Source organism: Dromaius novaehollandiae, chromosome 3, assembly GCF_036370855.1.
Source record: "Dromaius novaehollandiae isolate bDroNov1 chromosome 3, bDroNov1.hap1, whole genome shotgun sequence".
NCBI classification, from domain to species: Eukaryota; Metazoa; Chordata; class Aves; order Casuariiformes; family Dromaiidae; genus Dromaius; species Dromaius novaehollandiae.
In genome coordinates this window covers 61190978-61213365 of record NC_088100.1, presented here as the reverse complement: position 1 = coordinate 61213365, position 22388 = coordinate 61190978, and positions in this window count along the sequence as shown.

Genomic DNA, 22388 nt, shown 5'->3' with positions numbered 1-22388 from the left:
CACTGTACATATAAGCATCTGTTTTCAATCATTATGTTCTCTCTAATTGTTAAAATGTTGCTGTTTTACCTACTGTCCTGGGCTTGTTCTTACACTACAACTAAAATCAATGTGTTTGCCATTTACTTTAATTGAACTGGGTTCTTGGGTAGCTGCAAGACTTAATCCATATGTTTGCCAAACTGTTTTTAATAGAAATCATCTGTCCAAGAAGCATAACAGCAACTGTTTGCAAACACTTTTTTATAAAAGAAAGATTGCTTGGATTTTATCTAAGAAAATCACACATTCAGAGGGGTCATTTTTTTTTCTGCATGTTGTGCAAGAAAATGCTGAATAAGATGATTAATACTCAGAAACAACAGCAGATAATCCACAGAATCAAACTTACTAACAGTAATTAGCATTCCATAAAGAAATCCATGGCATAGCCCCTTGTCATCTAACATTTACAGTCTTTCCCAGGTAAGTGAATAATTACATAGCACCTGTGCGATTTTAATGCCATATTCAAAAAGAATAAAGAACTATTTCCTGAAACTCCTCATCCTATACACTTACTCTCCCTATACAATATCAAAATAAGCCTAGAAAAATGAGGACATTTGGTTGATTGAATAATGTGCATTTGTTTCAGAGCCAGTCTTTTCATTCCCAGTCTGCAGTTAGGGTTGCCTCTTGCTTGCTCTTTGTCTCTGCAATCCCCTTTTGCAGCGGAGAGTCAGCTCCAGCAGCTGAGGCAGGGACTGGCCTCATCCTAGGATATTCCCCAACCTGGTTCCCACCTCCTCCAGACTGAGAAAAGTCTAAAATCGAGGTCACCTTATTTCCTGTATAAATCATTGCACACTGTTGACCTGTGTTTTTCATTTAATTAAAAACAGGCCGAATGAACAAGGAATGAGCTAGGCAGGCCTAAACTGCTGGGGATTAATCCAAATTTGGATGCCCAGATTTGGATTACCCCGTTCATAAACCTGGCAGAGTTAGATGCCTAGCTCCCCAGACCAAGCATCATCAAAGCATGCTTCTGCACAGAGGCAGAGGGAGACCTGTGGCTCACAATAAAAACATTTTGCATTGGATATATACTTCCTGTAAGTAATTGATGGTAAGCATTTTTGCAGTAAGGTAGCACTTGGGAACAGGGGAGTGAAAGTCAGCCTGAGATTTAAGCCTGAAAGCCTACAAAAGATAGGAATTTTTATGAAATTCAGATGGAGAGAATCTGACCCAATACTTCTCACTCTCTACAGTTTATTTCTTAAATAAATTATCAGCATACCAAACTAAGTATTTCCACATAACCCGAGATGTTTGTTTAGTTTCAGGGCTCTATTATCTGCAGGTAGCCCTACTGGCCTAAATTCTTAATACTTAACTCATTCCATTATGTGCAGATTTTTAGAGGAATAGACTATTTTGGATGCTGAAGCTGGGCACGTGCAGGGCAGGGCAGGGCTGGACGTGGCCGCTCACCAGGCCCAGTGACACACCACCGGCCCCTTTTCTCCCCTTGCCCCTCTGCTTTCCCACACTGGTTCCCCCAGTCCCCCTTTCCCCCCAAACATCCCATAATAAGCCTGGCACCCCAAATCACTGCCCCACGCCAAGCCCCATCCTTGTGGGGAAAGCCCTGTCCAGGCAGTGCCACAGAACCTCTCCTGTGGCTGGCAGTGTTGGCTGCCCCCAGCCCAGGGCCCGGCACTCCAGGACACCCTGGGGGGCTGGCAGGGCCCTGCTGCTCCGACGGGGCATCAGGGACCCCCAGGTGCGGAGAGGAGCCTTTTCAGACTGAGCCCTCCCCTGAGATGGGCCTGGGAATGACTGGGGTCCCCCTTACACCTGCTATTGCTCTTCAGGGTGTGTGAGGACCAGCTTTCCACCACATGACCCAAGCGCAAAGGCTCGATGCCGTATTCACCATTAGGAGATTCAGCACGAGTGGGGAGGAGGCCAACACTACAAGGATGAGCATTTAGAGGGGAATGGCAATGCCCTGTTCTGGTTGGTCTGTATTGAGATCAGACTAACATGATTGTGAAACCTCGACATAAAGAAAATGTTAAGGTTAGAATTAATCTTAATGGGAAGCTGCGCCTATATCTCCCTAAGCCTGGAGAGCATTTCATTTTCTGGATCAGATGTACAATGGAGATCATGGGTACCTGTAGTCTTTAAAATCCTTTGCAATTCCTTTTTGCAAGCATTGCAAGAGTTACATTACTAATCATTATATCCTAGAATTTGTTATTACCAAAAGTTTCAACTGGAATAATTATTTTTCACCTTATCTCTGTTTAAAAATATCTATGGTATTAAGAAATATTGAAGAAAGACGCTTGTGAACAAAGACTACTTTCTTCTATTCAAGTTAGCTAAAAGCAGGACTAGGAGAATGAGCAATTCTTGTGTAGTTTGTCAAACACTCTGGGAACCTTCAGTACATAATGTAAGCTCTTCCAGTCCTGCCACTTTCCAATAGGCAATTATCTGCTTTTATTTCTGGTAAGTCAGTAGCAGAATGTGGTGTGTAATCCTAAATGTAGGATTATATTCATCCTGTGAGCCAAAGAAATGGCTTATAATAATCCCATACAGTATGACATTCATTTCCTACTTTAGAGAGACTTTAGAAATACTTGTGTACTTCAAAAAGGTATTAATTAGCAGCAATAGCCAGGCACGAAACCTAAGTTATTCTACATTCACTGATATCTCAATTGACTATGGTTTACTTCAGAATGCTTCCACAGTAAAATGATGTTTTATTAACAGCAATGTCTTATAAAGATATTTCCCAGGACAGATCCAGTCCTGCATGTCCTAAGTGCCATAACTCCTAAGGACAGTGGACACCTGACCCCAGTATCATTGTCGTCCTTGAAATATATATAGTGATACACATATAGTGATTTTGTTCTCACGGAATAGAGCCACACTGCTGCATAAAGCTGGTATCTTCTCTTTTTTAATCTTTCAAAAACATGATTAAATTGTACCTTAAAAATAAGACTGCTAGCTGTTCTTCAGATGCCTGATGTGGGGATCCAGCACCAGAATCAACAACATTTGGGCAACATCTGGTAGCCCAGCAGCAGCAGCAGCAGCAAGTGATTGCTGGAAAGTCCTGCAAGTATAAAGTCCTGGAGGAAGATGAGTCTTGTCTCAGTGAACTGTTTGGATTGGTGGTAGAGAAGTTTCAGTAAGGATTTGATGGAGATTCTAGTACAGTAGAATGATATGCTTGTCACCCTGCAGATGCGAGTCATATAGCTAGGTACTAACATAACTTGGATGATATTTGCACAGATCCAGATGCTTCTCCAGAGGAAAGAAAAGGGAGAACAATTATGTGAGAGTGCTTTCTCAGTCAGTCGAACCTCACAGAATCCTTTCTACACTGAAAATGCACAGAGCAGGTGGCTGCGCAGGTAAAATGAGGCAGCCAGAATGCTATTCCTTCTTTGGTGAAAGCATGTATTCTGAATCCAGGCCATACTGCTATTTCTAAATAGTCCAGCCAGAGTCCCTAAAAGCAACTTTTGCCAGAAGGAGTACCTGATAATGTGGGTCCAATGCAACTGTTACCTGAGAGAAAGAGAAGTGAGAAGGTCATTGGGCCATTCAAATCAGGAAGGTATCATTGCAAGTTTTCTCCCTGATTACACTTGAGAGTTGGAAAGCCATGGCAGAAAACAGCAGCTCTGGCAGCTCTGATATGCTATAATCTAAGCAAAAATTGTGGTTAGAAAGAGCTGTGGTTAGCAAAACTTGCATCTTACACAGGTAAGATCAATGCAACATCAGATGCAGCCAGATAAGGCAGGGGAGTGTTCCAAAGGAAACAACGGGGAAGCATTACATGTTTTTCAGAAAGTTCTCAGACTACCACAATTTCCATAAATTACATTTCTCCATAGCCTAACCATACCTCTCTGTCCTGTGCCACAGTCTCCTTGGACATTGCATCCTGCCAGCAATGTGGTCACATTGCCTCTCTGCTCTTCTCGTTCTCCAGAACCCTCAGCCACTGCTGTGCTACCCAGTCTTGCTTTCTGTAGCTCAGCAAATATTCTTTTTATTTTCCTCTCCTATAATTTGCCAGATGCTGGATGCCTGATAAGGGTCACGTTATCATCACAAAGGATGGGCAGTGAAGTGGGAGTGAAAAGAGTTTACCTGCTACATTTTTGCACCTCTGCAGGCAGTCCTTATGTCAGAAGACATGTCATTGATCAAGAATCATACCAAATGCATATTTCAAAAAGTTGAAAGGGAGAACAGCAAGGTACACACTGACTTCATTCACCAGGATAGTCCCACCTGACATTCTTCAAGGATAAAAGGCCAAAGCTACCCATTCTGAAATGAAGAAGTTAGTTACTCTTCTCCTGATGCTAGAATTACAATAGAGCACTTTTATGCACAAAAGCTTCCTTTTGTACCCCCTGCAGACTTGCACAAAGTTTGCAGTGAAATGAATGGAGTTGCAACAACTTTTGAAAATCTTACATGGTAGCAGTGACCTGAGTCTGTCACCTTACCAGTGCCTTAGTATTTGTGCACACTTTTATGCATTCAGTAAGCACAGTACTACTGAATCACTTAGTTTTGTAACCCACCAGCCCCTACAGACACACAAGGCCATCCATTTGTCCTGCTGAAATATTAGGCTTTTGTGCTGCAAAGCCTTAAAGGGCTCTCACCACACTATTTCACCGAGCTTTACAATGCAGTCTGTAACAATCTTGTATGTATGGTCTTAAAAGAGCATTGACCAAGTTTTGAGATAAAATAATTATCATAATTCTAAGTTTGCACTGCACATAGGGCAGCCAGGAAGAAGGGGTCATGGTTCTGAGTACAAAGTACCCCTACATTCAGCTCCCCATAAGCATGATGTTAAAGAAAAAAAAATAGAACAGGAAAGAATGGTTCTTCTGTGGTGACCTGGTTAGGTACAGTAAATCCTTAAATGCACAGGGCAAGACTGATCCCTCCTCTGACATAAGCAATATTTTAGGTAGGGATAAAAAAGACCCAGAGTCTATCATAGAAAGTAAACCAAATTTTTATAACAAAAACAAATCTGATCCAGTCAAAAGAGAGATTCCCATCCAAAAGGAGGGAGTCCCATCCAGAAACCTGGCAGACCAGGGATTGTCTGGTATTATATGTCTGATTCTTGTCTGTAATCTTGTCAGAGCTTTGCCTAGCAAAGAGGCTTTGGCTCTTAGGTGACTGTTATCAGAGTTCATGCTTATCTTGGAATCATCTCCATACTGCAGCACCTCAGTCCTCTGCTTTTCTCCAAACCACAGGCAGGCAGAAGTGTCTGACAAATAAGATCTGGTCCAGCACTACATAATAGTAAACAAAAGGCAACCAGTGCTGGACATTCTTGGAAGACTGGATTGGATCTTTTCTTGTGGTCCCACATTGCAAGGTATACTGCAAGGTAGACATGACTTGGCTAAGCCAACACTATAGTGACAGCTTTGTAAAGACCATTGCTATGGAGTCTGTTGAAAAGAACACTTACCTCTTCCCAGAAGGCAAGGAGATGGGTGGTATAATGCTCTATATAAGCTGTGCCGCTGGGCCATGCAGTGTACCCTCAAATTTAGAGTACTTTCAACTGCAGAGAAACTGTTTCAACAGGAGGTGACATCTAGTCAACTCTAGAACAGTAGAGGCCACATGGATAAACTAACCAGCCAGTCCTGTGAGGATGCAAGGCAGTGACAGCATGGCAGCCAGAAGACTGCCAAAACAGCAGGCACTGCAAATCAGCAGAAGTGCATATGAACTTAGCTGTAAACTTGGTATGCCTTCAGACAGACGTTACAAAATCTGTATTTCCCAGAAGCTAACAAATGTGTCATATGAGCAGTGTGCAGAATCAGAGCTCAGTGCAACTAATGATACTGTGCCCAATCAGTTTAAGCTGATCTAACTCCAGACTACCATGGTCCTCCCTACCCCCACATATATTCCCACTGCCTTCCTTGCATCAGCACTACCATTCATGCAACTACAAGCTAAGCTCATTTAAGGGGAGGAAGTAAAAATCATCACTTTCTTGCTAGATTTTAAGCTGGATCAGGTTCCTGAAACATGACAAGTCTACAAGAGAATGAAATGCTGACACATGGAAGGGAGTATGAAAACACAGGAAGGGCAATGGGAAGAAAAACATCCAGGAGCTGATCAGCTTAAGCTGCCCTAGACCTATAACCTGCACAATCTCATGTGAATGAGCCCTGGAAAGAAAGTTGTGGGTTCTATTTATGCATTTTTTCCTCCACAGTATATTAATTTGGACAGATTTATTTCTTGCAAGTTGCTCACAGCTATTGACCAATAGTGGTAAAATGAACTTGTAAGGGATTATGCTCACTGCTGTTAGTCTTCATAAATTGGTCTAGTTCAAGTGAAAGAGTTGTCCTTAAAAATCACCACCACATTTTAAAAGCCATATAAACTTAACTAGTGCCACAGAATTAGAGGGTTGAAACTATCAAAAAGATTTTTAAGAGCACACTGACCAGAGTGTTTATAAGTATCTGGAACCAGTAGCTTGTTTTTTGATTTTTAACAAAAAGATTTTCTTCTTGACATGTGTTACAATTTTCACTGCTGTTCCTGTCACATCCAAATTGTGAAGCTGACTGTATTCAACAGATCAAAGGACAACAATACTTGCTTCTGCTCTGCCCAGGAGAGCTGAACTTCATGGGTTAAAGAACATTTAAACTATGAAAAATGATTAGAAAAACAACAAAGCTTTACATTCTAAAGATCTTTCTTCATCTATTTTGCTAAAAAATGATGTCAAAGCTCATATATTAAATAGCGGAAATTGTTTCCAAGATGTGAGTCTAGTGGAAATCTTTGGATGGTTAATATTTTGCAGCTATGGTTTTTAGACTTTGAACAAGAGATTGGTAATAACTCAATAAGTGGAGACGGCAAAACCTGATAATACAACTCAAAAGAATGATAAATTGTCTATGAAAACAAATGGTAAATTTAGAAACCTGTTTGTAATAAAATATTTGTAAAAGAGTCATAGTTATTGTTGTCTCCAGCATCAGATAAAGAAAAGGAAAAGCTATTGGTTTAAACATTTACTCTCCCAGTATCTCTGTACTGGCTGAGTTTGATTTGAGAAAGTATCCTGTATGCAAACTGAAATATCAAGGCTTAAAACAACTTATCTCATGACAATTTTTGCTTTAATTTAGTAATAAATTTCTTAAAATGCATATGTTAAGGGGATTATTATCAACATTAACTAAACTACCAGCAGGGGGGAAAAAAAAGAGCAGAGGTTTGTAGGCAATTTATAACTTTGCCAATTTAGACATTCTGTCATTGAGACAGAAAAAGCACATCTTAAATACCAAGACTATCATCCTGCCAAATTTCAGATCATCTTCTTTTAATGACTACTTCATTGCAAGTTTATTTTCTGAAGTAGTCATCAGGGTTTTACAGTTATATGTATTTTTTGACTTGGAATAAATTTAATTCCTCCTTCAGCTGATTTTAACGTAAGGTATATTTAGGGCTAGACATTATATATGTATAAATTTTTCCACGAATAGGATTACTGAAATAGGTTTGTGAAATGTTAATTAAGACATTACATATGTACAATTTTTTCCACACATAGAATTACTGGAATAGGTTTGTGAAATGTTTATTAAATATGCTATCCTTCGGCTGAAGGTGAATCAGAAATTCTGAGAAGCTAGTAACTCAAAACTGTAAAAACCCATGAGCATTAAGAAGTATGCTCTAGTAACAACATATTGTTTTGATGGAAGTTGATGCCTCGGTATGCATATAAATAAATAAATGAATAATAGCAGCCCACTGAGATTATAGCAAACACAGTTAATGCATAACTTTGCATGGAATTAGGAAAATGTCAGTCATAGAGAAGATAACTGGCAAGTGTCCTGCATTCAAAGCTTTATCAAACTGACAAATGGCTTAGCTAACATTTTCTTTTACCAGTCTACTGGACCAGTTCCCATGACCCACCAGTAGTATGTTATGAAAAAATATAGCTAAAGCTATTGCTACAGATACAGCTTTAACTGTAACTACTGATATAACTATAGAACTATTTTCCATTCTTTTAAGCAACATCTTAGATTTCTTTTATTGGAGAAGCATAAATTAAAAGAAAGCTCTGATCTGGGAATACTTGAAGCATCTGTATTTTAAAAGATCTTTTCTCTCTGCTTACTCAGTAGTGTAATTATCAGGGCAAAACTGCAGATACAGGGGTGCCAAATTTATGACACTGCCAGATTAGATTTGCTCTGATGCAGATTATTCTAGTGTGGGTTGAATTTTTCAAACAAAAGAGAGAAAAATTTTCCTCATAGAAATGTTCATAGCAACTGCCATGATGTCACCCAGAGGTGAACCACTTCACCACCACTACAAGGTGTTACACACTTAACTCCCAGACAAATTATTGTGGCATAAAATCCCTAGTTTTGAGCTAGGCACCCAGGATTCCTATACAGTGAAAATATTGTGTTGGGTATTGAAAGACAGGATCTGCACAGACCACTGTCAGCAACCTTAAAACCAGCAGAAACTGGCGTTGCTGCTGAAAGAAGCAATATTGTGCTCACATTCCCTCGAGCCCTTCCTCTGGCCTTCATACTGCTCCTGGCCAGACTTGGATAGCCCAGCCAGAACATCCCCCTGAGCAGCTTAGTCATCTCCTGCCCCTGGAAGTCACCCCAGTCTGTCATGGCAGGGCCTGCATACATGCACTGCTACCCTGCTCGTAGTGACATCTTCCCTACAACCCTGGAGAAGCCCACACCAAAGTCTCCTTGGGGAAGGACAATGCATGGATCAACAATCAGAATCAAAGCTGGCCTCTGTGACAAGTAGACAGACCCTATAGTTTGACCAGCATGCAGCCACAGCCTTCCCTTCTCTTTTCTTTGCTTCCTCCAGATCAATGTCATCTAAATGCACCTCTGCAGAAGTGTCTTGGGGTCCTAGGCAAGTGCGTGCCAAGACCAAAACTGGGACGGCCAATCTTCCTAGCAACTACGAACATCGAAGTCAGGGACAACATGCCCTCGACACCCAGAGTTGCCTGCATAGGCAAGACTGATGTCCTTTTATTTGTAATCAACTACCATGTGCAACTATTACCTGCACACACCCATTGCCTCTCCCACCAAACAGCATAAATCAACCTGGCCATTTCTGAGCAGGCGCCACTGTGGTCCACAGCCAGGCTGCATGAGCCTGCGGCCCAGGAGCTGTCAGAAGCCAAACCAGAGCGACGGCAATACAGAGCTATTCCACAAGGTGCACAAGGCACAGCTGTGGGGACAGAAATGTAGATTTAGTCTTACTTGTGCCGTGGAGACTATGTGGTTTTACTTCAGTCTTGCCACATTAGAATCCAAAGTCTCAGCTGTAATCAAAAATAGCTCATGATAGTACTTTTTAAGAGGTAAGAATAGTCTGCTATAGACAATATTTGGGCTACCATGACACATCCTGTCCTTTGCTTCCTTCTCTAACACAACCCTGTCTGAAACCAGCATAGCAGTATATGGCTTCATCTTCCGCTTCAGCAAGGCTGGATGTGGAGCATGTATTTTTGCTAATTGGCAGTGGCAGTAGCAGGGAAGATTTCATCAGAGCTATTACACATTCTATCTTATGCACTATTTATAAAATAAAGCGTGATTTTCTGCCAGCAGAGGATCCAGCAGGCAGGTACAAAAAACTAGTCTATTTTTTTTACTCGTAAGTCTGTGCAGCCCAGCAGTTTATTATTTCTGTCATTTTCAAAAGACATTAGGGTTCCCTTCAACCATATTTTGTCTCTACAATATCAGAACTGGAGGAAAACAGCTAGCACCGTTCACTAACAATAAAAACTGTGATAAAAAATCTGTTACCTCCTGCTTATGTTGAATAAGGCTGTTAGCTCCCACACTTTATGATGCTCTGTGATACTTTTTATTATGCTGGAATTCCATAAAATTTGATAGCTGTTTGGTCAAAACTAATAATACATTTAAGACATGCTTGGGACAAATCAGCATGTCAACATTCTTGGATATAACACAGCTTTAAAAAAAAAGTGTTGTCATGCATTGTTCTTGTATCTTCTGAACATTATGAGCCATTCTTTTAGCTCCTTTTAGCCACCAGCCACTAGCATTTCTGTCTGTATTATTTCAGTCCATGGACTAGGGTCAAATTCCATGTTCTCACTCACCCAAAACAACCTTTGACTTCAATTGTTTTACTTTATCCTTCCAAATATGGAACAATAGGCAGTTACTTCTAAAAATTCTTACTGTAAATAAGGTTTTAATAATAATAATGTAACAATATTACATACACGCGCAGAGACACAGGCAGTGGGATGGATGTTCAGGTATCCCTTTCTAAACTTTGTTGTCTGTGCAGCAAGGAAAGTTGAGGTGGTTGGGAAGCAGTTCCTAAACCAACCCAGTTTATAGCTCAGTATTTTAAAGCAAAATAGAATTAGCAGTGAACTTACTTTCATACTCACAATCCTAGCAGATTGTGTATGATTGTGTATAAAGCAGAGCATGCCTTATAAAAATATTAATGAAAAGTTGTTCACCTTTTTGGAAGTTTGGTGTAATTCTTTAATGTCATGACATCCTAAGGATCAAAATCTGGAATGTAGTTAATTATTTCCTCTGAATAAAACTGAGGTTGCAGACAATTTCACAAAATAGAATTGAAACTATGCCTCATATCTTTATGAGCATTTATAAAAATGGTAGACTAAATGTAATAGAAACATTGCTGTAGGGTAGCATTTGAAATTTCATTTAGCAGTCACTGTGCTATTCTTTGATTGCCTTAATTACACTTTTTAATTATCTAAGTAACAACAGTCAGCACTGATTATTTTAAGCCCTTTAAGGTATAGCTGAGTTTTAGATAGTTCATAAACTTTAATGCTAGAAGGATACATTCAACCATCTAATCGTAACGTCTGTATGTCACTGGCTGTTAAGAACATGGACACCCTTTAGCTGACCTGGGATGAGGCAATTTAAAAGATAAGGCAATCCTAGACTTGCCAGATTTCCAACATGAAAATAGAGGCCATGACAAATTCTCAGGACACGGCTGAAGGCTGCTCGTCCAGCTGTGCCTTCCCCGCTCGGCACCAGCCTGCCAGACAAAGGCGCTGCTGAGCTCTCCCTGCATTCATGGGACCCCAGCATGTCAGCTGCAGGGCAAACAGTGGCACCCACAGACTGTGCTGGATGAAGAGCAATCCAGCCCCATATTCTGCAGAGGAATAGACCCTTTTACAGGCACAGAAAACCCATCCTGCCCTGCGTCCCTGCGCTGTGTGGCCCCAGCATGGAGCCGCGGGCCAGCACGGCTGAGCCCCATCACTGCAGCACCCCAGGCCTCACACTGTGGCAGGAAGAAGATTCAAGGAGATTTTGTGGCACTTATTAAAGACCCTAAACTCCTAACTATATTTAGGCAGGAAGATATAGAAAAAAAAAAAGAAACATCTGTCTGCCTTAAAAGCAACACAAGATTTGCAAGTGTAATATGAGGAATTCTAAATACCAGTGGTCTTAAAGAATTCAGGTTGCCTGGTAATGCTGATTTCCCTCTTCCCCCCTCACCTGTTCCCCCCTCACCCTCTTCCCCCCTCATCTGCATCAAAATGGTAATGAAACCTGTGTGCCCACCTTTAGCACATCAGTAGCGCCCAACAGCTTAGTTTAAACTACTAACAAAGGGGATTTAAGCTTCTGAATTTGTATTGAAGTGGCCAAGGGAAATGAATGTGTTTTCTTTCATTGAGTCTGAGGCTGGGAGAAATAAGCTGCTAAGCAGCAGCAATGCACAGCTGAAGCAGTAGCTTCCTAAATGACTGCCCTAGCCATTTCTGCTGCAAACATGTAAATGTAGCCCCAACATCATAAGTTCAGCCTAAAGACTGGATTTGTTCCACACTGAATTTGAATTTGATGAACAACCAGTTTTCAGAAGACTGAGCCTGAGCAAACAACAGCAGCAATGTAACCATCGGAAAAGGGGATAATCTGTGGTGCCAGGCGGTGCCCAGGACTCCTGGAGCAGTACGGGATGGAGCAGACGAAATGTCAGAGGATGCCGGAGGCACGCCAGACCTCAACTGGCAGGATGCCCTGCTTTTCCTCCTTCTCCCCTTGCCAAACACTCAAACATTTAGGCTAGCACTCCTAGTCCCTGCCTCATAGGTAAACTGACCCCAGGGAGCACCCAAACACCCCTCATCTGTATCAGAGCACAACCAAACAGCTTGGGTTTAACAGCTTTCCCACAAGCAGCTGAAGGGAACATTTCATGTGACGGCAGCTTTTCCCCAAATGAATGTTTGTCTACATGCTTATTTAAATCAGGCAGTAGTTCAATAGGTATTTTAAGCCAACACTGATACCAAGAAGAAGTCTTCCTATGTAAACCTCTAGTACCTTATTTCCATTTTTGCATCACCCCCTCCCTTTCACCAGCACATGTACTTGTGTAGTTGTATGATGAACTGGACAGGGACCAGACCTGACAGAGGATTAACCATGTTCTCTGGTTTTAGTGTCAGTCCCCTGATCCGGCTCACACAGCCACAGAGCGCCTACGCTGGTATGAGGGTGGGCACATCACAGTGTCATAAAGGCTAAAACCAGTTAAAAATATCAGCCTAGACTGTATTTAACAGCTACATTTACTAACATCTTACAATGTATCTCTGAATAATAATATATTTAGTAATCAATAAAGTGAAACACAGCAGTAACAAATCCCAGCTAGTTTACTTGTATAAAGTTAGAAAAGTTATGTTTTTTTAATTGGTTCTTGGGTGCTCAGGGAAATGTTTATTCTCTTTCATTCAAATAGAAAAACAAAGTAATTTTAATATGTTCTGTTGCATTCTGATCCCAAAGCTATGATTTTATGGTGTCCATAAATACCTATTTAAGCCTGCATGCCTATTTTTATACTACTGCATCCATAAAAGCTTATTAATACATTTTTCTGGCAACTACATGCACTGGCTGCGCATGACTATTTTGGTACAATCCCAAGGATAATGCAAATGTGAAAACAATGGCTGGGAATATCAATACAACAGTGTTGTTGTATATTTATGGAAGGAAAAATTATTTCAAAAGGAACTTTCCTGCTTTCTGTCAGACAAAGATTAAATTCAGCATGTGTCAGCACTGACTTTATGTCACAGAAGCACTTCAGTGCTGTGTGCTGGGTAGAAAAGTGCCTGGGAGCAGGTTGTTATTTCCCATTCTGATTTTTTAAATTCTTGGTTTTGGTAGAGCCAGTCAATGTTGCAAAGATTTTTTGGGGGTGGGGGGAAAGGGGAGATTTTGATATATTGCTTATCCTTGACTACTGAACCATGTGAACACGGCCAATTTAGGGATCACTATAACCAGGCAATCAAATTTGGCAAAACTTTGGAAAAAGCTTTTTCTCCATGGTAATAATTAACACTACAGTTTTTAAAAAAAGGTTTTGCCTTGTAGTGAATTATATGGATATGGAGAAATGAAATAAAGGAACATCCACTTTTTTTTAAAACTGGCAATATGAAATTTACCTATCTCAATATTGATATGCCAGTATATCAGCTAAAGTTGCAATACTTTGTATTTTGTATTTTCAAGACAAAAAGCCTGGTTTTTTTGTGTTTGTCCAGTGAGTACAATTAAATACAAATGACTTGAAGTGGATGTTGCTGTTTGGGGTATGTATTTACTTAAATTTATTGGCATTTTAATGGCAAAATGATGTTTTGACATTAACACTCCACTTAAGACATTCAGAAGAATTTCACACCTTTCTTAATGCTGCATTGCTTCAGTCTGCAATTCAGACACCACCAGAGTCAGAAAAAAAAAGATCTATTTATAAAATAGGTTTAGGAGACACAGAATGAGCGAAACAAAGCTCAGTCAGTGAACCCTTACATTTTCTCACATACACCATACCTGCCTATAACTGAATCACGAAACTGATTTTTTAGCTATTTTGAAAAACGTTGAATTTAATTAATTTACCATACAAACTTAACATTATGTGGTTGTGTTCTACACACTGTTTCTACCAATCTTTGCCCTGGAGAGAGAGGCACACACACACACACGCACACACACACACACCCTATCCCAGCCCATTCTGTAATCCTAGAGTCATAAAGCATATTTCCAAATCCCTGTTCAGCCTGATTTGAAGCAGGGATTTATGTGCAGCTTTCCTGTATCCTATGTGCTAACCAAGAGGCATTGTGGCAATGTGAAGTGAGTCTCTCAGTCTGAGGAGCTCCACTTTACGTAAATAATTCAGTGATGCAGAAAAACACAGATTATGGCAATCAGCTGGAATGTAGGATAACTAACTAGATAGCCAATCTAAGGATATAATCTAAGTATATCCTTAGGTTTGGAAAGTTCTACCATTGTCACTAGAATTATTATATCCAGTATATATATATATAGGTTCTTATGTGTTTTGGGCTTTTTTGGGGGGGCATCATAAATTAGCCATAGCTGAGAAAGGGACAAAAAGCAGGATGAAGCAGTCCGATGAGATGGCCTTGTCAATTCTTTTACCTATGTCGCGGTTACACTGTCACAACAAAAACGGCAATGGGAGCTTGCAGATGTTGAAGCTTCCCGGCCCCCTATTTCCATCCTGTAGACGGAGATTATTGATCATCTTTCCATTGATGGTTTAGACTAAACTTGTTGTACCAGATACAGAGTGTTTAACATGACTTTTTAAACTGGATGTGAAAGTATAATGCACATGCAGTAGGCAGTAATGAACAGTTTGCTGTGGTAATGTTGTTAACTGTAATGGCTACATTCTGATAAACTGCCTGTGTGTGCCCTAAACCTCAATGAGTTAAATAAATGCAATTACCCTGTGGGATTTTGGATTAGTAATGCATTACTTACTTCATCCTTAATAAAAGCCTGCAAAGCCTGCACACAAAGAGTCTGTGACAATGTAAGCCAAATCGGTTAAACTGCTGCTTGTGGTGTATAAAATAGGCCTATGAGACAGCCAATTTTATTTCTACCATGTAGATTAATCCTACACAACTCATCTGGCTTAATATGCCAACACAACTCCCTAACATAAAAGTCTGTGACTGACTGGATCAGTCATTATACCTAGCACAAAATACAAAACGTGCGTCACGAAATGCGTTAAAACTTAATTATTCCTCATAGTCTCCATACACTTGTGAGGGATAAACCGGAGGAGGAGTGCTGTCAGCGGTTAGTAACCATGTAATTCAGCACTCCTCTGTTACACCAAAACAGTAATCTGGAAACGGTGGGAAGCGAGATATGCTGGTTAGGACTGGGATTCCCTTCTTCCATGCTCTAATTCCTAAAACAAGTAAAATGGGGAAAGAAGGTAACTTGTGGGGGCTCTTAAGACCCCAAACTAAACAGCGGTGTCTTTTTGCTGTTCTTGGTGGACAGGGAGAACAGGAATAAATACATCAGTACCACGATATTAAACTTCAATTTATGAACGCGTGCAAACGGCCGCCGGCTACCCAGCCGCCGTTAGGCCTCTGGGGTTGCATGTTCAAAGCACCAACCGATCAATGGCTCCAAACCCGCCCCTCCCCCGCAGCCAGGCCACGCCCTCGCGCCCCCAGCCCCGCGGCGGCGGCAGCGCTCCCACGCCGGGGACCGCCGGCTCGCTGCCCCGTGCAGGCGGGGAGGGGGGAAAGTGCTGCTGGGCGGCCGGGCCGGGCCGGGCCGCACCCGCTGCGGCCGCCCTGCGGGAGGCGCCTGCAAGCCCTGGCGCCCTCCTGTGCCTCCGACGCCCACATCGGCCTCACCCGCCGGGGCGGCCGTGAGCTGCCGCTGGGCCGGGCCGCGCCGGGGGCTGCCGCCTCTGTGGTGATGAGTCACTGACGCTCCTGTCTGCCTTCTTAAACCGTTAGTAACCGTTTTACGGGCCAAATTAAGCGTGTTTTATATCGGCCAACACACATGTGGCACAGCAGAAGGTGTGTAGTTATGTTGTCTGAAAAGCAGATTTGTTGCCCGGTCTGCAATAAGCCAATAATTACACACTCAGGAGAGACATTTGTTTATTTATTTTAGAGTTGCGCAAGCCTGGGTGCTCGGTGGTTTCCCACAAATCGAGCACCACCCTCCAACTTTTCAAGTAGCATTTATACAAACAGATTGCCAGATTTGCGACTTTCCCTTTTACACTGATTGGTTAGTGATTTCTTCATTCCCTGGGTCCCACCCCTGCCTCTCAAGGTCCTGATCAATTAACACTGCCCCAGCTAGGTCAGTAGGTGTTATCTCCCAAGGTCCTGACAAAAAGGACATAATCCAGACCCCTTAATCAACACTGTTTCAACAGTGAGAGGAGGCTTTGCTTCCCAAGGTCCTGGCGCCCAAGCAGGCCTTATTTTAGAGCCTCGATATCCTCCCTTTTGAAGAGTGGGGCACAGGAATGCAGACTGCTTGTAACTCCCTTATTTCTCCAGCCTGCGCCAGCTCTGGGGCCCTTTCTTACCGAACTAGGAGCACGGCCTAAGGCTTCAGCAAATTTAGCTACTCATGCTAAGCAAGTGTGCGGCTACTCATGCTAAGCAAATTTTATCTAAAATAGAAGTTATCCAAATCTACCTACTTCAAACATTCTTTCTGAGCTTCTCAGGGTTGTCTTGTAACAGTTACAGTGATGCAAAAACTAGCCAGAGGCGCCTACAGAAGTGAAATGTCGCTGCTTTAAGAAGGGGAAAGGTCTGTGTTGGCGCAGGACAAATTGATGTGATGAGTTGATTAGATTTGCTTTCCTTACACTGCAAGGAAGATTGGCGCTCGGTGATATCTGGTTAATCGCTACCCGGATTTAATTTAGTTCTACGAATTAAAAATCTGGGCTGTCTCCAGATTCACTTGAGAATGCCCATCAAGAAATTCAGGAGTAGGTTTTCTAGTGCTATAGTCACTTAAGTGGCTTAAGTTGCACAGTCCATGCAAAAAACTGCCCACATCTGTGAGGTAGCGCTTGAGGCAGGTTGGACCAGGACATTAATGACGGGAGCAGTGAGCGATGTAGACCACTGCCTGAATTTTGGTGGGAATTCAGAAATGTGATATAGTGCTGTAGAGCTACCTGGGACATTTTGCATGATCACACAAAGAGTTGTGTTGGCACTGTGAAAGGGCAGTACTCGGGAATGCACTAATTGCTTTCTGTAGAGGGCTTTGACCTGAGAACATTTTGGGGTAGTCTATGTCAGATTCTTTTGTCTTTGTTCAAAAACATGTGAAGGTGTCGTCCTCTGCAGAGATTTGATAATCCCGTCAAGTTAGCTTTATAATTGAAAGTTATATTCAAACTGTCATATTGTCTAAAATAGGAATTAGCAAACCTATTATTTCAAACCTGTAGCAATGTTTATATTTCCCTGCTATGCAGTGATCATCTAAAAAGGGCCCTGTAGACAGGGTAGTTCTTACTCACTCGCCGTACTGATTGTGCTTACTGTTGCCTGCCTTTAGTCTTTTCCCCTGTCTTCCCTGTGACGTTCACCCCTTCTCTATCCTGCCAAATCATTCAAATGGTCAAATGCCAGGCAAATTCAAGATTGTTGGGGTTGATCTTCTGTCTTTGTTGCCTGGTAAGCATTTCTGGATCTAGCTAATGATTCTTTTTAAGATTGATTGGGGCCATGCCTAATGATGGTATCTTTCAGAGAGATTAGTGGAGACACTGAGTGAAGGCTCAAATCCTGACTTTGGCAGGATTGGGTTGCTGCTTGATAAATTCTTGCATGATATAAGACTCCTTGCTTAAAATAGATGCTCAACTGTTTGCTGCAATCCCTGTGAATCTGGAAGGATAGTATAAGTAAGGAATTGTGAGGGACAAATCCTCCTAGATGTTTTCTCCACTTTAAAAGTGTATATGAACCATATTTGGCATGTTGTATTTCTTTCTTGTTCGGGTCTCTAGCTTAACTGTTTAAATGTGGGTGGGAAACCTTGTTGTGATGAGTGCAGAGTGTAATACAGAATAACAACAATTAAAGCAAGTAAACAAAATTCAGGTGGTATATCTAGAACATCTCTTCTGCATATTTTTACCAAATCTTTAAGTGCTGTGTAGATCACTTACTTGCTTGAAGACCATGTAAATGTAGTGTATCATGTGGTTCCACATGGTAGCCCCAATTTAGATCATAGATCAGCTACAAAAGCTTACTTGAGAATATGCAGCATTTTCTGGATGTTACTGCAGGGGTTAAAAAGATTTCTGTCTCCAACCTTTGCCTTGGGAGCAACAGAGAGCAGCTTTGTCACCTTTGAGGATCTGCCGACTGAAGTAGTCATAAATTGCCCTCAACCCTTTTTCATCAGAATAGACTTGATAAGCAGTTATTTTAAGCTAACCTTAACTGTTTTTGTAAGGTCACTGTAATTCTCTGCTGGTTCAGCTTTCTGAACTGATTTATGTTTAAATCATTAACGGAGCAAGCAAGTAATAGAATTTCACATCAATCCTTCTTCTAAGTAATTGGTTTGGTTGTTATGAGTATTCTGTATCTTATTAGCATGCGAAAATTTGGGCTCAGTATGGTGTGGGCTGGGTTTTATTTTTTAGTTTTATTCACCAGGAAAGCTCGAATGGGCTTTAATGGGAGTGAGAGTAACCTTGTAGGAAGCAGAGCCAGTAGAATTCATGCAAAACGATTTGAGGGAAGGGAGATAGGTACACTTGCCATTTTTTTGGAGATGGAATAATTGCTTCTCACAGTTTGGGTTTCTGGCCTAACTTTACAAACAAATGCTCCATTAAGATAGAAATCTTCATTGTTGTAATGTGTTCTTTATCTGTTCTCCTGCTAGATGGACCTTGGGATGTGATTCCACTATCTGTTTTCACCCAGCTGCCCCGGGAGCGAGGCTGATCTGTCAAAAACCACCCATACCAAAAATGACGTTTTCAGCTTATTCAGCTCCCTGAGCTGCTGATTGCACGGCCACATGGCCAGGTGCAGAAAAGGGAGGCAGACTATGACAGCCATTTGGGGCTACTGTGGAACCGCCCTGGAGGGCGTCCAAGTCTCAGAGGTGGCTGCACTGGTCAGTGACAGGAGCTGGAGTCCTTTGCTAAGCCAATAAGCCAATAGGGAAATGATCAGAAGTAGTGCTGGTCCTGGTGAGAGGTTCCTGTTTCTGTTTGGGGAAAAAGGAAAGTCCTGTGATCTCACTTACAAGAAGAAATGACTTGCTTCCTTAGCTTTCTGAAGCAGTCCTGGTGTTGTACTGAAGACCTTCAGCCTGATTGCTTTCTCTGTGGTATATATGAGGTTTTATTTTTGTGGTTCATGAATTTTTAATCTTTATTTGATTTTTTTTCTCTTCTCTATATCCAGTAACCTTGTATTTTTAATTTGGTGCAGTTTTATTCAAGTTGAATATAAAAGTGTTTGATTTCACAGTGGCTTAATTTACAGAAGTTGTGTCCTTAGAAAATAAGAGAACTTTTTAAACTCACTGTTATTAGTATTATTGTATTATTGCATGGCTTGTTTACTGTTACCAGTGATAGCAAGGACAGAGTCTGTCTTGTCTGCATGAGTATTACATTGCCTCAAAACGTAGTCAAATTAAGTTTCTTTTCTTGCATTCAAATTACCGAATAGTCTGTAGAGTTATAACAGAATTTGGCATTTGGGTGGAATCTTGTCTCTGAAGTGGGACAGCTTTCTTTCCAGTAGCACTTTAAATTGTACAGATTAAAATGTTTTTAAAGAAGCTCATATGGTAAAAACATGGATACTAGAAACTCCATATATAATCAGAAGCAAATGTTTTAGGGAGAGAGTTGATTTTTTATAATAATCTTCAGAGTTAATCCTGGAGCAATGGCATTTGCTTGATAAACTCAATAGACCCACAGGGCAGTGTGGCCTGTTGTTCTTGAAACAACTTCTTTTAATGTGGGACTTGTTCCCCTTTATCTACTTCTGACTATTGTGTGTGCATGTTTACTTCTCTGATCTTCCTTTGTAGCCTTACTGTTGCTTTGTGTGGTTATACATTTTTCCTGATGTTGCAGCTGCCTCTGTCTTACTCTACAGTAGCATGGAAATGAGAACTGAAACATGCACTTTGAGATTTGCTCCTGCATTGATATTGGAATTTTCTTTCCCTTCCCTCATGTTCTTTCATTCGACAGTGTGAGCATTCAGGGGAATGCTTTGTGCCAGTGTGTGTCTGCTAAATGTCAGCAATCAGTTGTTGGCATTTTCTTTTTTGTGGGTGGGGGTGGGGGAGAGAGTGGATTTCTCTTTGAGTATTTCCCTATGCATTATTGAAAAGATTGGTGCATAACTGATGTCCTTTTCATGGTAGCTCAGCACTACATTCAGGATGAGAATTCTACCTTCTATAAAGTAGTTTGAGTATATTTTTAATTATTTAAAAAATAGGTAGCAAGTAGGAAGAAAATACTAAAATCTATGTAATGCCTACAAAGATAAAGACAAGTTATGACAGCATTAAAAGCATGCACAGAGGATACTTTGGTTATATCTTTAGTATGCCCTAACTCCTACTTATCACCCTTGCAACATTGAGACCTGGCCCCATACAAAATGTGCCACATAGCTGTGACATGTGGATGTGCACACATCACATTCCTCACCTTGGTACTAGATCACAGTAAACCTTAATTCTGACCTCAGTGACAGTGCAGAGGCCGATCTATCTGTATGCTGTGATGCCATAGGCTCTTTCTCACAAGTGAGTGTGTGAAGTAGATATAATAACTTACTTTCCCTGTATAAAGTGTTTTGACATATAGTATCCTTCATTTAGAAGAAGTGTCACTTCATATTGATGACAGCTCATTGTATCTTCTACTAAAACAAGGTGTATGGGAAATTCGTGCACCCGCACTATGGAACTATGGTGGTCAGGAATCTCATCTCCATATACTGTTTAGCCAGCTACAACAGCAGAAATCTGTAGTGTAGATGGGTCTTTAGCTTGATCCAATTAAAAACACAAGCTTTTAATCCTTCAGCCTTGAAGGATTTTACACTAAAAGCAAGAGTTGTCCTGACTCATCCTAGGCACATTGATGAAATACTGGTGAAGTCCTAATAGTAGTCCTAATAATAGATGTTTGAAGAAATGGGTCCTAGTGATTTGCTGTATTTATTAGCAGGCAGCGATTGCTGCCTCACTCTTAGAACTATTCTGAATTGGACTTGAAGTCATGCTGTAAATTGCTAAAATACTGTGTGTTTTTAACATGTTGCCTTTACTGTTTTTTTTTTTTTTTTTTTTTTTTTTTGTTCTGTCTTTTAAGAGTTGATTGAAGAATATAAATATTCTTGTGCTTGCACCATGCCAAGCACAGTGACCACACTGGGTAGTTTTTTGATACTATTATAATAAACAGGATTAATAATAAAGACCAACATTGGTATCCATGCTCAGTCTTTCTAGTTGTCTCAGTAATGCTGGCACAAGACTGGTGGGCTCTTTCCACAGCTCCTTTGCCCAGAGTATTTGCAAGTCAGTGAAAACACTTTTGAGAAGTGCTTTGAAGTATTTGTGTGTAGTGACCTTAATATATATCATCTGTTTATCTGCAACAGCCTCCAAACTGCCATCACTTCCCTCCCCCTGAAGTGTACAGCCTGCATTTCTATGTGCAAATGGACATTTTGCTGCAGAGTTAGCGACACAGTGGTGATATGTATACGCATATTGTTTTGTGTGACTATAGTTTGCTTGACAGTATTTGAAATGTTGATATCTACACGACTGCTTTAGCATGACCTAGTCTAGGATGCAAGTCTTCTTATAGGATGAAGCAGTGACCTTTCTGCCATTTTAATGTATCTCTCTTTATTTTTACACTGCTTGGTTGATAAGGCAAATATCTTTTTGCTTTGCGTTCTGTTTTATCTTTCAAGTTTTTCGAGCATCTTTCTGTCCTCTTCGCAAGGAAGTAAGAAGTGTGATGGGAAGGTGTGATTTTTAATTTACACCAGAGTTCTCAGCAAATAATGACTTTTCACACCCTGTTATTGCTGCTTAGCCTGGAGGAGGAGTTGTGTGGCTACTGTTGTCATATCAAATTAAATCCACTCATGTAATTCAGAAAGACATGCCTCTTCCTTTAACCCTTTTAAGTTGCCTAAGTGTATTGGCACAAGAGCACAATCTGAAGTGGATCTATTTTGGTGGCCTGTGTTATTGAAGGGTGGAAAACAGAAGTGGTTTTGTATGTGGATGGTGCACTTTTTT